At 48.0% G+C, this 17,478-nt stretch overlaps 1 protein-coding gene across 1 annotated transcript in view; it reads left to right on the top strand.

Annotated features, from left to right (window-relative positions):
- Positions 1–5,444: 5,444 nt before the first annotated feature.
- The window catches only part of CSNK1G1 (casein kinase 1 gamma 1), a 93,482-nt gene continuing 81,448 nt past the window's right edge, over positions 5,445–17,478 (top strand). The window contains exon 1 of the mRNA XM_021554255.4: positions 5,445–5,581. The gene's annotated coding sequence lies outside the window, so the exon portion shown is untranslated. The remainder of the gene's footprint in view (positions 5,582–17,478) is intronic.

Raw genomic sequence — 17,478 nt, 5'->3', positions numbered from 1 at the left:
TCTTACACATCATTAAGCAGATAAAATCTGATGGGGCTGGAACACACGAGGCTGTGGAGGGATGTGAGGAGCTTGGGACCAAATACGTGCCTCTGTGGTATGCACCCACCCTGCTGGGAACCTCAGGAAAGAGCAAAACTTGGTACTAAGGAGCAACTAAACTGCTTTTGCCTCTAATAAACAAATAAATATGTTCCATCTGCACAGATAAAATCCAAATATTTACAACAGGACCTGCAGTCTTAAAGCTGGGTTTTTAATAAGAACAAAATGCAGGAGAAGATGTTTACTTGGCTTCTTTCCTGCTCCAACGGGAATACGGGAGGGTGACCTTCAGCCCACCCTCCCTGGAGCTGGAGCTGGTTTAGCTCCAGCTGTGCCCCTGATGCTAATCTTTGAGTCTATAGGGAAACAGGAACAGCACCCAGCTCTTCTGAAAATGAGGGGGAAAATTCAGAAAGAGAGATAGTGCTAAAGCTCAGGAGATCCAGACAACCCAAAATAAAATTACAGGTAAGACCGGACTTGTAAGAGATTTCTAGGTCCAAAAGCTTGCCTGGTTGTGTTTTTTCTTTTTTGGTTTATTTTTTTTTCCTCAGCTATTATTGTTCCAATAAAAATCTCCTTAAAATGGTACTGTGTGGGTCTTAGAATGCTGAGAGAGCTTCACCCATGCTGACACCTGTGCTGAAGGATTCCCATCAATCTCAAGAAGTACTTCAGTCCAACAATATAATTAATAGTGAAATTTAATGTGGTAAAGAGGGGTCATGCACAGTGTTGAAAATTAATTTACAGATAAATTGTCTGTATCACTGTACTGGGTGTAATGTTACAGCACCTAACGGGTTTTCTCTGTGAAAGGGGCTTTCTACAGTCTTAGGGCAAGAGGTGTGGTCCAGAGAACCTCCTAAGGGGAAAACTCAGCTGGAAATCCAGTCAGTATTACTTTTATATCTTCAGAGTAGTTTTCACTTCTGAGGTAATTTCTTGTGATTTTAAGGGATTATTCTATTAATAATGATATTTTGGTTAAAACCATATGAATGTCACAACTCACTGACAGCCCCTTCCAGTGCCTGAAGGGGCTCCAAGAGAGCTGGAGAGGGACTTGGGACAAGGAGCTGGAGTGACAGGATCGGGGGGAATGGCTTCCCACTGCCAGAGGACAGGGTTGGATGGGATATTGGGGAGAAATTCCTCCCTGGGAGGGCAGGGAGGCCCTGGCACAGGTTGCCCAGAGAAGCTGGGGCTGCCCTGTACAAGCACCCAAGGCCAGGTTTGATGGGGCTTAGAGCACCTTGGGATAGTGGAAAGGTTCCTGCCCGTGGCAGGGGGAGGATTGAGAGGAATTGAAAGATTTTTCCAACCCCATCCAGCCCGGGACTCCGACACTTTTGAACACCAGTACCCCAGGCTGACCATAGATGTCAGCAGCAGCTTCAGCTACAAACGCTGGGCTGTGTCAGGACCAGACACGGCGCCTTCTGCCTGGGACCAGTTTATTTAGGAAACGTGAAGAGAATATAGAAATGCATGGACGAGAGACTGGAATTGCTCATTTCCTGAGTCTGTGTTATCTTGCCAGGTAAGGAAATGGCTTCAACAAAATCCCGTGTCGGCAGCTGAATCCCTGTGGCTTCCTCAAACCCAGCAGTGCTGGAGGGTCAGGGATGGGCACTGAGGGCAACCCACTCCCCCCAGCAGATTTTATTTCCATCCCAACACATGCAATTTTCTTCCAGTAGTCCAAATTATTTATCTGACCCCTGACCTTGAGAACATCCCAGCCCTGAGAGCACTAATGAGCAATAAACTGTTCTCAGCTGAGCCTGAAGGTCCAAGAGCTCCTTTTGACCCAGCCTGGGGCACCCACACTTTTCCCCAGGGGATGTTGGATGTACCCACATCACAAATGAGAGCTCAGGAGTCACTGCTGGCACAACTGGGCATGTGGTTCAGCAGGAGCTGCTGGATGCTCCAAAAACAGCTGCAAAGTGAGTAAACAAAGTGTTTAGGAGAGGAGATGGAAGCGTTTAGGAAATAAGAATTCCTGAGGGCCTAATATATTGAATTTTAAATCTTACAGGGTAAAATGATCTTTGGGCAAGAGACAGTGATGAAACAGATGCCATCCTATCTTATCCCCATAGCCTAAGGCTTTTCCTTTTCTTCATAGGGATAATTACAAATTGCTGCTGCTCCAGAGCACTTTTGAGCTTTTCCTGGCAGACCCCTTCTCCCCTCAAGTCCGGAACAGGACAGACAGCACATTTCTGTTGGATTTAGCTGGAAGGAAGGATCTGCTGCTGCTGTCCTGCAGCCAGGGCTGCACAGGGGGGCAGCTGCTCGGCGGGGACAGCAGATGTCTGGGCCGTGGGGACAGAGACAGAGGGGAGGGGAGCAGGGCCATCAGCTGTCAGGCTGCTGACCTCTTACCCCGCCATGGGAAATCCACTGCCAGATCTCAGGGATCTCATCCCCAGATGAGGGGGTTTCATCGTTTATTCTGATTTTCAAGGCTTTTTCTGTCACCAGACCATGTCCCATTTAGAGCTGTGATTGTTGACTTCCCAGTCTTTGGAGGGCAGCCTCCCTGCTTTAGAGTTCAGGTGTTGCCTGCTAATGTTAAGGGAGATAACACTCGACTCCTTTTAGAGCACTATTAATTTTGGTAAATTCCAAACCTGTTTGTGTATATTCCTGCTCTGGATTGAGTGGTTACAGGGCTGTTTCTATTGGAAGAGAGACGGGTGAGCCCTTGGTACCTCCTATATTCTCACCTCTGCCAAAACATGCACTTTTAAGCTTTGTCTTTCCTTTGACTTTGCTTTTTTCCCCTTTGGACATTACTCAGAAGGATATGAAGTCTGTCTGTAGGGTCCCCCCTGCCCACGCTGGCATGTTGGGGTGGTGCCTCCCTGTGCCTGATCTTCAACAGGAGCTTCTTTGTCCTTCTCGCTGCTCTGGACAAAGGGGAATTGTCCTGCCCACCAGCTCCACGAGCCACTTCATCCCAGCCAGAGATGCAGCAAGAGAAGCAGGATGTTTCCTTTCTGTTCATAAGAAGGTGCTTGGGAATCAGGCTGGAATCTCACCTGTTTGGGCTGGGGATGAGGAGGCAAGGAACCTCCTTTGCTGTTCTCACTCACCCCAAACGTTTTTGGGTCAGCTTTGACCCACCCCCACCCCCTTCATTCAACACGCAGGCTGGTTCAGATAAACTCCCAAGGGATTATCACAGGGCTAATGAGAATCCACACATTTAATAGGACTTAGCAGAAAAACAACTCAGACTAAAATTGATGATAAATCATTTTTCAGAATTAAGATGCTCTTTGGGAGTGCCCAGATGGTTCAGAGTAGAAAAAATGGGAGCTGAATTGCAAAAATACCTCTCCCTTTGATCAAAGATATTGTCAATACTGTGATATACACATTATTATTATTTTCCACAGATAATAGCACAAAGAATAAGCAAAATAAACTCATTGTGGAGTAGAGACTCAGGCTAGGGTTTGACAAGATGCTGCCAGGACAGGCTTTTCAGGTGGCTGGATTGAGACACTCTACTTTTGATATTGACAATTTAAAATGTTTAATAAGAAATATTAAGCCTTTATTAAACCTGTACTGAGTCAGGCGAGTGCATATAGTTCTGAACAGAGAAAGCAAAAACCTAAAGTGAAATGTCCATTTTGATTAGATCTGGGCTTTTTTTTTCCGGCTAACAACAGCATCAGGGAAAAAATTCCAAGCTCGGCCTCAGGATTACAAGGTAGTAGGAGAAATAAATAATTGTAATGCCTAAATTATGGATCTAAACACATTTTCCAAATAAACCTTTGGTTTATCCTTGGTAGGGCCCATATGCTGGCAAGCTGTTATGTGTGTGGCTGGATAATGGAATTGTCCCCAGGCTGGAGGCCTGCACACCGGGGAGGAAGTTTTTCCTCATGATGTTTTCAACCATTTTCAAGGAATTAGTAACCTGGTTGGGTGGAAGGTGTCACTGCCTACAGCAGGGAGGGAACGAGATGGTCTTTAAGGTCCCCAGGGAGGGAACAAGGTGGTCTTTAAGGTCCCTTCCAACCCAAAGCAGTCCGTGATTCCGTGATTCTATGAATATGCCAGTTTAAAACATCCATCTGGAAAACGCCAAGTTCTTCACCAGAATGAGCCTGGGAGCATCCAGGTGACAACCCCAGTGGGTTTCTGCTTCTCTTCCACAGACTCAAGGAATGGTTCAGGTTGGAAGGGACCACCCTGGCGGATGCTGAGCCCCAGGGGGTGCTGAGCTGAGCCCCAGAGGATGCAGAGCCACACTGGGTGCTGAGCCCAGATTTGTGTGGAGCCTGATGGATGCTGAGCCCTGGAGGGTAGTGAGTCCCAGTGGATTGCCAGGCTGAGTCCCAGAGGATGAAGAGCCCCACTGGGTGCTGAGCTCCAGTGGGTGCTGAGCCCCAGAGGAAGGTGAGTCCCAGTGGATTACCAAGCTGAGCCCCAGAGGATGCAGAGCCACACTGGGTGCTGAGCCCAGGTTTGTGTGGAGCCCGATTGATGCTGAGCTCCGGTGGATGCTGAGCCCTGGAGGGTGCTGAGCCCCGGAGGATGGTGAGTCCCCAGTGGATTGCCAAGCTGAGCCCTGGAGGGTGCTGAGTCCCAGTGGATTGCCAAGCTGAGCCCCGGAGGATGCTGAGCCCCACTGGGTGCTGAGCCCAGGTTTGTGTGGAGCCCGATTGATGCTGAGCTCCACTGGGTGCTGAGTCCCGGAGGGCGCTGAGTCCCAGTGGACTGCCAAGCTGAGCCCCGGAGCATGCTGAGCCCCACTGGGTGCCTAGCCCAGGTTTGTGTGGAGCCCGATTGATGCTGAGCTCTGGTAAGTGCTGAGCTCCGGTGGGTGCTGAGTCCCGGAGGGCGCTGAGTCCCAGTGGATTACCAAGCTGAGCCCCAGAGGATGAAGAGCCCCACTGGGTGCTGAGCCCAGATTTGTGTGGAGCCTGATTGATGCCGAGCCCCACTGGGTGCTGAGCCCCGGAGGGTGCTGAGCCCCGGAGGACGGTGAGTCCCCACTGGATTGCCAAGCTGAGCCCCGGAGGATGCTGAGCCCCACTGGGTGCTGAGCTCCGGAGGGCGCTGAGTCCCAGTGGACTGCCAAGCTGAGCCCCGGAGGATGCAGAGCCCCACTGGGTGCTGAGCCCCGGAGGACGGTGAGTCCCAGTGGACTGCCAAGCTGAGCCCCGGAGGATGCTGAGCCCCGGCTGACGCCGAACGCGGCGGGTGCCGAGCGCGGCTGCCGCCGAGCCCGGCCGGGAGCGGAGCCCCGCGGCCGCCGCTCCCCCTGGCAACGCCACGCGGTTTCCAGGCCCGCGGTGCCCCGGAAGCGGCGCGGGCGCGGCGCGGCCATAGGGCGGAGCCGCGCGGGGCGGTGCCGGCGCCGAGCGCTGCCGGGTCGGGCTGTGGCCGTCGAGTGCCGTGAGGGAGGAGCTGCGGCGGGCGCGGGGAGAGCAGCGGCAGCGGCGGCTCCGGCCCGGCCCAGCCCGGCCCGGCCCGCCCGCGGAGCGCAGCGCCGGCGGAGCAGGTGGGGGCGCGGGGCGCGGCGCGGGGCCCGGGCGGGGGGCGGCTCCCGCGGCCCGCCCGCGGCGGAGGCTCCGCCGGGCTCGGCGCTCCCGGTGCGGCGGCTGCGGCTCCGGCCGGCCGGCGGAGGAGCCGCCGTGGGGCGGCCCGAGGGACCCCGGGGGTCGCAGCTGCCCCCGGTGTGGGTTCGGGGCGCTGGGCTGGTGCTGCCCGCGGGGCGGAACGGGGGGGTTCGGGTCGGAGCAGCCCGAGCTGAGGGACTGTCCCGGCGGTGCCGGGCAGGGACCTGCCGGGGAAGGAGCTGGGGGTGCCTGGGGAACTGCTGGACCCGGTGGTGTTCCCGGTCTGAGGGAGCGAAGTGCTCTGTGTAACTGGAGGTGTATCAGCAACTTATTTGTGTGAAGAAGTTATTTATCCCCTCTACGTCTGGGAAGAATTTCTGTATGCTGTTTGGCACACTGTGAAGCTCTAAGGGCTGGGGTTTGTTGTCTTATCTAAATCACGGAATCGGGATGGCTTGGGTTGGGAAAATCTTAAAGGTCATCTCATTCCACCCCTTGCCGTGGGCAGGGGCACTTTCACTAGACCATACTGCTCCAAACCACGTCTAAGCTGGCCTTGGACACTTCCAGGGATGGGGCAGCTCAGCTGCCTCAGGAGGGTTAGTTACATCTTCCCTTCCAAATGTCTCACGGCTACCAGCAGTCCCCTTTAGCCTTTCTTGACAGTGACTTCTCTGTTCCTGGGAAGTCTTCTGAGCAGAGTCCAAGCTCTGTTGGGCTGCCTCCTGTGCCTGACTTCATGTGACATTTTCTACCTCACTCATTTCTGGTTTCTATGACCTGCCTGAAGTCCCACTGTCACGGGTGTGACCTCAGACTTGACTGGTTTTTTTTACTAGTGACCTAATGCCTGTCAGCTTGTGCAGCCACTCCCCAGGTTCTTCAGGATCTGCTTTTTCATTCTCTCAGCTCCCCAGCTGCCGGCTGTGATCTACCCAGATAAACCATCCCTACATCCCTGGTTCAGTGTTGTGTTGGTAACTCTGTTGGGAGAGGTTGATGGGTAAACTGGGAATCACGAGCTTTGTTCCTGTTGAGAAGCCCTTATCAAATATTAGCAGCATTTTCCCACAGACACATTCCAAAAAACACAAAGAGTGCCTTGGAATTATGAGTTTGCAGAGATTCAGGCTGCAAAATTCCTCAATGCTTGCCAGTTGCTCAAGTTTTAGAAGTGCCACCTGGATGGTGAAGTGTTACTGATGAGAGAGTTTGGGTTTCATGACATTGCTGTCGTAGAGAGATGCACACACCGGTTATTTGCACATTAATCTGGGTTCACACTGGAGCTCTTGGAGTCAGGGATGAGCTGGAGGTGCTGCCAATGATAAATATCAGCAGGAGTTCTTGTTCAGGGAAGGTGACCGCTGGCAAGGTGTGACCAGATAAGAAAGAATTTAAATATCATGGTGTGTAATAAAAGAAATCATTATTAGTAAAAAAACATGCAGATGTACTTAGGAAGAGTGGAGGATGGAGGTGAGAGGTGCCAGGGAAATCTCAGTTTCCATGTTGAAGTTCTGGTTGCTGGTGTAGCGGCTCCCCGGCACCGCTGATATTCCAGCTTTTTGGCAAAAATCTTGCTGACTCCAGTGCAATTTTAGACTATTGGCCTGATAAAATCAGGGCTTTATGCTCACACCCTTCGTAAGCACCTAAGCTTTTTTCAGATACAAGTGTTTCTTTAAACAGTTCCTGCCCTGAAATAACTTTTTCTGGACTGGGCTGCCACAATTTGTATTCTTTAGGAGCTGTTGTGTGGTGGGGAAGAGGAGTCTCATCTCTCTGCTTTCCTCTGCAAATCTCTAACTGTGTGTTTTCAACGGCTGGCCAAAAGCCCTCACAAGTTTGGGCTCCTTGCTGTACTTCGTGTAAGTTCTGTTTTCTGGACATGAGGGCTGGAAACTCACACCAGATTCTCACAATACATTTAACTGGGACATACCTGCTGGTGTTTATGCCAGAGCTGCTTCCTATAAATCAGCTCTTCTCTCCATTGGTGCTTTCGAAAAGCTTGGCCCAGCTGTTGGCTCTGTATTTTCGAACCACAGTCACTCTTTTCTCTGTTCTCTGTTGCTCTCTTCCCTGCACATGTTTGCTCAAAGCTAATCCCTGAGGGGAGCAGAGCAGGGAATGGCAGGGGAGGGCTCTCTGGGATGCTGTGCCGTGTCACGGAGAAGTCCTTTGTGCTGATATCCTTCATGTCTGAGGCAGGTTGGTGGCTCATGGGACATGGCAGCAAGCTAATATCCTGTCTCTCTTTTCCCTGGATTAAAGAGCTTTCTAGTTCATAGTAGTGTTTCTTGTGAAGTCTGAAGTGTGTAACCTTGCCTCATTCCAGTCCATCTATCTTGCTCTTCCATAGGAGTTTTCATGCTTTTCCAGTTCTCTGTGTTGGCAACAACTTGGTTTGCTGTGCTGGAGTCACCAATGGAAACTATTCAGGCAGGTTCAGAACTCCACTCTGAGGGGAGCTGTGAGCTGGGCAAGTTCCTAAGTCCATCCTAGTCCACAGCCACTTGCAGCTTTCCCTGCCCTGACACTGCTCCCTTTTCCAGCTCTTAGGAAGCAATCAGCCACTGTGTATTTTCAGGTTAACAGATGAAATCCTGTGTAATGCCTTAAAAAGTGCTACCAGATGAGACCAGGAATCCATCTGGCCTGGTATCCTGCTCGCTGGTAACCAGGAGCAGATGCTTGGGGAGGGGAGAACACAAACACAGCAGATCTAATCCAGGGAAATAATGTTTTATTTTTCTCTCTCCAGCAGTTCATGACCTCCCTGAGCCAGGTGTTGAATTTAGGAACCTTTACACTTCTCTTCATGATATTAATGATTTTAGGAAAATACTTTTTCCATTCCTGATAGTCTCTTGGCTGAATTGTCCTCATATATTTAGACTTTCTGTAGCTCTTCTTGTATTTCATGTCATTACCAGCTCTGCTTCAGCTCTGCTTCCTCCTTGAGACAGGTAAGGCAGGAGGAGTGGGGCACAGGACAATGGAGGACATTGACAGAGGTGCTGGGTTATATTTATGGTGCAGATACCTTTTTAGAGGTATGTTATCCTATATTATTGTCTCTGTAATTACAAATGTTGTGCTTGTTCATTAGTGATCTTAAAAACCATGGAGCCATGTTTTTTGGTGGAATATTCTGCTGTAGTCCTGCTTCCTAGGGTTGGCATGAGTTCAGTCTGTCATGTTTCTTGAAGTTGACGTTAGGGTGGTTGTTCCTGATGTGCTGCTCTGTGAATTGTATCACCCACTCATATCACGAGATTTTACTGCAATTCCTTGGAGTCATTGCTCTTATTTACTTCTCATCCTGAATTATTCAGAGTAGCAAATGTTGTCATCTTAGTAACACAGCTCTGTGTAAAGCAGAATCCTTTGGTGAGTCCTTGCTGCAGAATGGACCAGTGATATGTTCTTCTCCCTTCTTTACCAGTTATTTCTGTACATGAAGGATTTTTCCTTTTATCCTGTAGTTTTTATCTCCAGAGATCTTTGGTGGATTCTGCCTTGTAGTATTCTTGCTTTTTTCAATGGAGTGTATCAGCTGATTTTCTCTTGTTGATGTGCTCCGTCCACTGCAAAAGGAAGAAGGAGAAGGGTAAAAAAGACAACAGCCCCTGACTTCTGAGACACAGCTTCATTTTGTACAATATAATTAGCCCTGCAGCAATTTAGGCTGGTCTTTAGGCCAGCTCTGGTTTGCCTAGCATGGCTGCCTGAGCTGGGTTGTCCAGACTCTGCTGAATTGTTCTGTAAAAGCTGGGCCAAGAGACTTTCTAGTACCAGCTTTAACCAAGGGCACTTCCCCATCTCCTCCTGTGTGACTTTGGGTTATAGTGAGGCTGTTACTGTCACCTCATCATATTTTGCTACCAAAAGCCAAGCTCAACATACTCAAGAGTGTGTATAAACACAATTTTAATTTTTGGGAGATGTTGACTGATGATTTATTAACACAATAATAGATCATGTGGCTTCTAACCTTTTTTCCCTTACTAAAAGCTTGTAAATTTAGATTTTGTTTCCTTCTTGGACATTTAGCCTTGCTCCAGAGATGGGTTGGCTTTGATTGCTTGGTCAGATCACACTGTAGGGCTCACACCAATATTCCTACTGCTATCCAAGGTGAAGTCAGGAATTAGTTTAGATTAGATGTTAAGATGAAATTCTTCTTTGTGAGGAAGGTGAGGCCCTGGCATAGGTGGCCCAGAGAAGCTGTGTCTGTCCCAAGTGGAGCGTCCAAGTGTCCAAGGCCAGGCTGAACAGGATTTGGGGCACTTTGGGATTGTGGAAGGTGTCCCTGCTCATGGCAGGAGATGGAACATGATGAGCTTTAAGGTCCCTTCTCATCCAAACATTCCATGGTTCTATGAGTTGCTGCTTCTCTCATCCACTGCTGGGAAGGAATCACTTTTTGCTATTGAAGAACTTGGTCCTGGTGTCACACACACTGACCTGGCATTTGCTCTGGTGACATGTGGGACATGGAGCCTGGTTAACACTGTGTGTTTTTTTAATGTCTAGTGGCTCCTCTACTCTCCACTGTGTTATTTGAGTTTTTCCATCATACTTTTAGACTTAAAGCATTTGTGCAGAAACACTCCTGACCCTTGTTTTTGTCTTTCCATCTGACTTGCACTGTGTTGATTCTTTTCTAGCAGGGGATTTTCACATGGCTAATTCTTGTCCCATCTGTAGGAGTTCTTGAGGAGATGAGGCTCTTATGAATCACCTTCTTTCCCCCCAAAGATGCATCCTCCTCAAATATACTCTTCTCTGGATCTGCTGGCTTTCCTCTTCTGCAGTGTGAGAGAAACCTTTAATTTTGATTGCAGGGGCCACTGTCATGGTGCTGTTTTGATACATTCAGTCCTTGTTCTTTTACAGGCTTCCAGTTGTCCCAAAACCTTCTCAGATCCTAATGAATCCAAGCCCAAGTGTGGGAGCCATTCTTTGAGATGCTGTCACGCAACTCTTGCTCATTGCCTTCCTATTCTCAGCCTGAATTTTGCCTCTGGACATTTCCCTCCTCTTTTGCTGGCTGTACCCTTGCCTGGAGTGCCAGGACAAGGGGGAATGGCTTCCCACTCCCAGAGGATGGGGTTATTTGTGTTCCTGGAAAGAAATTCCTCCCTGTGAGGGTGGTGAGGCCCTGGCACAGGTTGCCTAGAGAAACTGTGACTGCCACACCTGTGGAAGTGCCCAAAGGCCAGGCTGGATGGGACTTGGAGCAACCTGGGCTAGTGGAAGGTGTCCCTGCCCATGACAAGGGGATGGAATAGGATAGGCTTTAAGGTCCTTCCAACCCAACCCATTCTGGGATTATATGAAGCGGTAGTATCTCAGAATTTTTGTACCTACTTCATCTCTGTTCCACATTAACACCCCCCAGCCCCCAACCTTTGTTTTTCACTTGAGGGAGGAGATATTTGAATTCCTTGTTAAATGGCCCATTTAATTTCTGGTTCATCAGACTCTTCCTACCTTTTAAATAATTCCCTTTTTCCTATAAATTGGCAAAAGCAACAATGAAACTCAATAGGGGTGAAATTACCATTTTCTCCTGGCTTTTTGTAGGTTCTTCCTTCTTGTCAGATCCATTTGGAGCAGCCCATCTTCTGCAATGGATAGGTGTCTCTTACCTGTCTGAATCTTCTGGTTTGCTTTGCTCATCTTCGAGCAAATCTCTTCAGGAGAACAGCTTAACAGCCTGAAAAGTTGACAGTGATTCCACCCTCAAGATCAGCCTGACAATTTCTGTGTGGTGGAAGACAATTGAATAGCTTGGATTTGCTACTCTGAGCATTTAATGCAGGAATTGGGGATATTCACCAGGGAGATGGGAAAATTGTTTTCCTGTCTGCCTCTGCTCTCCTGCTCATTTTTTTTCCTTCTTCTTACAGTTATATTATGACATTCCTTTAGGTTGGGAATATTGTGGCTGTTTACAAAGATGTGAAGGTTTTTTTGCAGTCCCAAATCTTTTTCCTGAGGTCATCGTGTCTTTGTAACTCTCTTAGATGAGTTGGCCATGTTGTGTGGGGTGCATTAGAGGAGACCACATAATTTATTAAATATCCTGAGTAGCTGCTGTCCTATATACATGTTTTAATGTCTAGTGATAAAGCCTGGGGAGTTCATGCAGTTTGTGCTGAGGTTAAAAAAACTCTGAAATACCTGCTTCCTATAGAGCTGCTCCTTTTTCCCAGCCCACAAGGAATCGCTGTGCATCAGTGCCAGAGGTAGTTACATCAAGTTGTAGGAGAAACCTATTTGAACTCTGTGAAACCAACCTGTCTGACATGTTTCCTGGAGCTATTTATTTTATGTTAGAAAATATAGTCTCTTCCATCCTACTGGTTTGCTGCGGATCTCAGTTCATGATTTAACCCCTGCCATGCCCTGGGCTGATCACCCAGTGTGGGCAGCAGGACAGGGGTGAGGGGGGATTCTGTCCCTCTGCCCTGCTCAGGTGAGACTCCACCTGCAGAGCTGCCTCCAGCTCTGGGATCCAGCATCAGAAGAATGTGGAGCTGCTGGAGCCAGTCCAGAGGAGACCAAGGGCATCCAGGCTGGAGTCCTTCTGCTCTGGAGCCAAGCTGGGAGAGCTGGGAGTGTTCATCACGAGAAGGCTTCAGGGAGACCTCAGAGCCCCTTCCAGTGCCTAAAGAAGCTTCAGGAGAACTGAAGAGGGAGCTGGGACAAGAGCCTGGAGTGCCAGGACAAGGCAGAATGATTTCCCACTGCCAGAGGGTAGGGTTAGCTTTGATATTGGGAAGAAATTATTTTCTGTGAGGGTGGTGAGGCCCTGGCACAGGTTATATCTTGTTTGTAGAAATAAGCCAAACTCAATGTTTCTTTGTTTTGCACATTTATTTCTGCGTTACAGGTCAGAGGATAGATTCAGACCATTTCAGCTGTCATTGTTCACATTAATGGAGGGCTCACAACAGGGAAAACTAACACAGGAAATCTGTCTGCATCTGTCTAATGTTGTGCTCAGCAAGGAGGGATACATAAATCGACTCATTGGCTTGTTCAGGTTGGCATCACCTTTAAGATCATTGAGCCCAGCCATTAACGTTATTTCTCATGTCTAAAATTCTTTAGGTGGGTTTTGCAAGAGTAGCAGTTTGAAGTCTCTCAGACTTGCTGTATCTCCAAGCTTTCATTCCTCATCACTCAAAATTCCTTCTGGATCTGACTGCTGTTTGTTTGGGTCTATTACAACAAATGAGAGGCAGTTCTCTAAAATCCAGCTTTAATATCGTTCATGGAAGGCAGCAGATCTGACAAGTGTAGTGGAAGAGTTTGACCCTGCCCAAGGTTGGAAGAAGCTGTTTGTTGTGCAGCAATCCCATCCTGCCCGATCTTGGCCGTCCTTAGTTTCCTTGTAACTGTCTTCCTTTGTAATGCACAAGTCCAGTTTAGTTTCTTCAGCTTATTTTTATTTCCTAGATCTTAAAAGAACAAGTTTCAATGAGCAAATGAAACTTAAGAACCTTTAACATCTTATTTTAATGAAGCAGAGGCCACAGGCTTTGTAGTTGTCTCTTTTCAAGTCCGGGTTAGACTTCAAAGGTCTCGCCTCTAGGAGTTTCATGCGGACTCATCCTTGCTGTCGCTTTTTGGCAGGTCACAGCACTCTGGTTTGTGCTGGGGGAAGGGACTGGGGCAGCACGTGCTTTAAGTAACTTCTTAGATGGAAATAAACACTTCCAAAACACCTGCTGTGTGTCATTCCTCCAGGTAGTGAGGTTCTTTAAAGTGTTCAAGTCCATGTTGGATGGGGCTTGGAGCAGCCTAGTCTAGTGGAAAGTATCCCTGCCCATGGCAGGAGGTGGAACAAGGTGGTGTTCAATGTCCATTCCAACCCAAAACAGTCTATGATTTTATGATGCTTCCCCACCCTGAATAATTTTCATTCCCTGGTTGTTCTTTCGTTTTTCTAGCCACAGCCTACCTCAGCTGGCTTACCTTCAGTGCTGGGTTGGGTGCTTTGGAGGCCCTTGTGTTCTCCAAATGATCATGCTGCAGCTGACATCAGACCTGTAGCCACTTTGGCATTTGATACTGCTTCCCAGCTGTCCCCTCGTTGGAAAGGTTTTGACCAGTTTCCCATTCTGAAGCAGCTCTGTGCAGTGTTGGCAGTGCTGAGGCTTCAGTTTGACTTGTGATAGATGCAATGCCAGTGTGGTAAATCATCTCTGGGGGGAATATCTCTGCTCAGATCCCTGATATTCTGTGATTAAAATCCAAAACTGGCGTTAGGCTCCAACACAATTCACAGATCTTTGGTTTTGTGTGGATTTGCTGGGTGCAGTGCTGGTACTTGGTGGTTTTTATCCCTTCTAGGTGTTAGGAATTACTGGGCATGCCAGAATGCCTTTGCCTGTCATGATCCATGACTGGCAGTGGGATGTTTTGGAGCCACTTGTTCTGTTCTTCCTGGTGCTTTGACTTTAAGGAGACAATGTGATTGAAGATGGGGGTTTGGGGGGAACGTGGCTGCTGTGGTGATAACAGGTTTTGGATGAGGGACTTGGGGGTCATGGCATCCTCCTGGCTGGGGCCTCTGCAAGGATGGGTTTGGTAAGAGCAGTGATGTGAGCAGGGTGACTGTTGGATGTTCAGGTAGCCTTCTGTGACACCATCTGTTTGCAGAGGCATTAGGGGATGGAGCGTGAGTCCCAGATGCCTTTTGGACCATATACACTCAGCATGTAATGTGAGAAACCTTGTGCCTGGTTGGACTTGGTGCAGTCATCTTAGTAATCCTGGCTTTGCATGCTTGAGCTAGTCCTCCTGTTTGAGTTTCTGGCATGAAAATAGGTTCTTGAGCATCTCTGAAGGCCTGTCATGCTGAGGCAGATAGTTCAGAAATTCCTCAGTGGTGTCTTGAAACCAGATTCTTGAAATTGTTTTTTCCTAGGGATAGAGTCTTGCAGTGATCCTCGTTATCAAACCTCAGCTGGCTGCTGAGGTCCTTCCATGGGCTTGTGGTTGATACTGATCCTGAGACCTAACACAGTTGGAACAAACTGAGTCACCCCTGCCTCTTTGGCTTGGAAAATTATTAAATATTTGACAAAACTGTTGGCTGATACACCTTTTGGTGAACTGGGGCTTGTCTTGACAAACTGTTCAGTCAGCCTCTGCTAAGATTTACTGAAGCTTGGAATAATCCCTGAGTTCTTGTCTATCCGCTCTCGTGTAGCTGTTAGAACTGTAGTGTGAGGTGAGGTAGAGGAGGAAATGTGCTTGCTAAGGAGGTGTTCTGAAATATATTTGCGCTGAAACCCCATCTGTTACATCTTCTTGAGCTCCTCTTGCTCACTCTGAACGTAGCAGTTCCAAGCAAACCAGCCCTGACAGGATCACAGTGTCCCAGTGCCGAGTTTGTGGGGTACTCGGAGACAGCTCCTCTTTGATGGATTAGGATTGGGCTCCCCATTAATAGCTTCAAGATCATTTGCAATTAAATGGAGTTAAGTCTTCCATGGGATTTACCCTAGGAACAGTGCTCCACACCAGTATCCGAGCTTCCCATAACTAACAGACTTGCCTGAGGCACAGGTGGCTAAATTTAGTCTTCCAGCGAGCTTGGTATGACCTTGTGCTGCAAGGACTTTCTACTTGTGTCTCTCTCAACAGGTAAACAGTATTTTTGTGTGGTGGACGGAGCTTTGAGGCTCAGGGATGCCAAACAGCTTTTTGTGTTTGTCATTGGCCAACGCTTCCAGTGTGGCTGTTGGCAGGAATTAAATCCGGATCTGAATACAGCGCAAAAGGTTCATGAGTGATCTACTGGTACAAAGCCATCCTCACCAGTGGGTATTAAGGCTTCAAAGGAGACAGACACGTTGTGGTGTGTAGAGCAGATTACTTGGTAACAGACATTTCTAATTGACAGCTATGCTGAAGATTAGAGCTTGAAAGCGGAAGTTGAGTCAAAGCAGCTTCATACAGATGCAATTTCCTAACTGTGGGAAATGTAATGTTTGCCTTCAAGGTAACATGAAGCTTATCTGTGCAAAATAACACTTTACTTCAGCTTCTGGGAGAAGTTTGTAATATGTGTGAGATGGTGCACAGAGGTGGCCAGTTCTGGCATGTGCTTCCTTGTGTGAGTTTGCCTCCTTGTGTGAAGTGAGACTTATCCTCCATGTTCAACTTTAGCAATTTCTTGTTGAAGCTGTTACTAATTAAATATGTAATTCAACCTACAAGTATAATGAAGAAGATGCCTTCAATGTATACTCAGGAATACTCAGAGTACTTCCAGAGTTCTTCTGCCATCCTCCAAAAATGTCAGACTCCTCTGAAGTTGGCAGCACGCTGCCAGCTGAATGGGAAGAGTTGCTGGGAACTCAAACAGGATTTTTGGATGTCTGCCATGCTGTTCAGGAGTGTGCTGAGTGGTGTGGGGGTTTTTGCCTTGTGAAAGAAACCCCTTTGCAGGTGAGTGGCAAAACCCTTTTGGTTGGCATGGGCACGGCTTAGAGCTGCTGGGATTCATCTCCCTGGCAATGACTCGGTTGTTGTTGACGCACTGGTTTCTTGCTTGCTACAGATAGTACACATGGTTTGATGTTTTGGTAGGCTGAAATATTAATCTGATTAAGGATTAGAGTTGTTGAATAATACACCGAATAAATTGCAGTGGGTGAGTGTGTGACTGCTCCTGTTGTGTTGTGCATTTCTGGTCATTGCACTTTCACCACGGTTGGAAATGATAATGGAGAGAGAAAGTGGAGTTGAAGGTGAAGAGAAGCTGTCTATCATGGGCAGTCTAAAATATCTGAGACACTTGGGATTGGGAGGATTTCTTTAAAAGGCAGGCAGCAAACTTCTGAATGTTGCTCTGGGGCTGTGTAGAAGCTGTTGTTTTAGGAAGTTGGACAAACAAAAGTGATGGGACAAACCCAGGATCAGCATGTCCATAAAATGAATGCTGGTAGGACTGGGCAGTTGTGTCCATGCCAACATCTGTAATCCAGCAGTGGCAGATCCTGGAGCAGACTGCAGAAGTCTGCTGTTGCCTGGATCATCTGCAATTGTCGTGGATAGAATTGACACAAGTGTTCTCCTACTATTAATTCCACCTTTTTGAACCTCCTGCCTTTCCAGAATCCTGGGGCAGCATGAGGAGGTGGTATTTCTGAAGAGCTCTGGAGGATGCCTTAGGGATTCTTACAGGAGGGGAAATCTCCAGCTGTTTCCAGGATACTGTCCATATCTACAGGTCTCCCATGCTGTGCTGTTCAAAGAAGATTTGCTGTACAATGTACTGAGAGTTACGAGTAAAAGCATTCCAGGGAGGATAGGTAGAAATGGAAAGGAGGGAAATAAAATTAAAAATTAGAGATGAAGAAAGGAGTTGAACATAAAGTTCTTGGTCCCTTTAAAAGGGAAAAATTATTGAAATTCCACCTTTTTATGCATAAAGTGGGAGGAGGTGATCATAATGCCTCTCTTCAGCTTTCCCAGTGTGGGATCCAGCAGGCAGCAGGGCTGGCAATCAGCTGATAGCCCAGAATGGGGCAGGGACAGCCAAGAGTGAAGCAGCACAAGTTAATGTCCTAGTCCTGCTCTGTGTCATACTAATTACATTTACATGGAGTGTATATGTGTGTGTGTGTGTATATATATATATATTTATACACACACACAGGGGTGATTCCAGTATGTCCCTTGTGTTCATGTTGTGGCTGACCAACCAACTGTGGGTTGCTTTTTTAGCTTCCTAATCCATGCCTGCTAAAAATCTAGTTTTAATCAGACATTGACCAATTAAACTAGTAATTTTAAACACGAATGA

The sequence above is a fragment of the Lonchura striata genome, chromosome 10, assembly GCF_050655825.1.
Source record: "Lonchura striata isolate lonStrDom1 chromosome 10, ASM5065582v1, whole genome shotgun sequence".
NCBI lineage: Eukaryota > Metazoa > Chordata > Aves > Passeriformes > Estrildidae > Lonchura > Lonchura striata.
The sequence above is the reverse complement of the archived record's forward strand: the minus strand, read 5'-3'. Positions and strand labels throughout refer to the sequence as shown.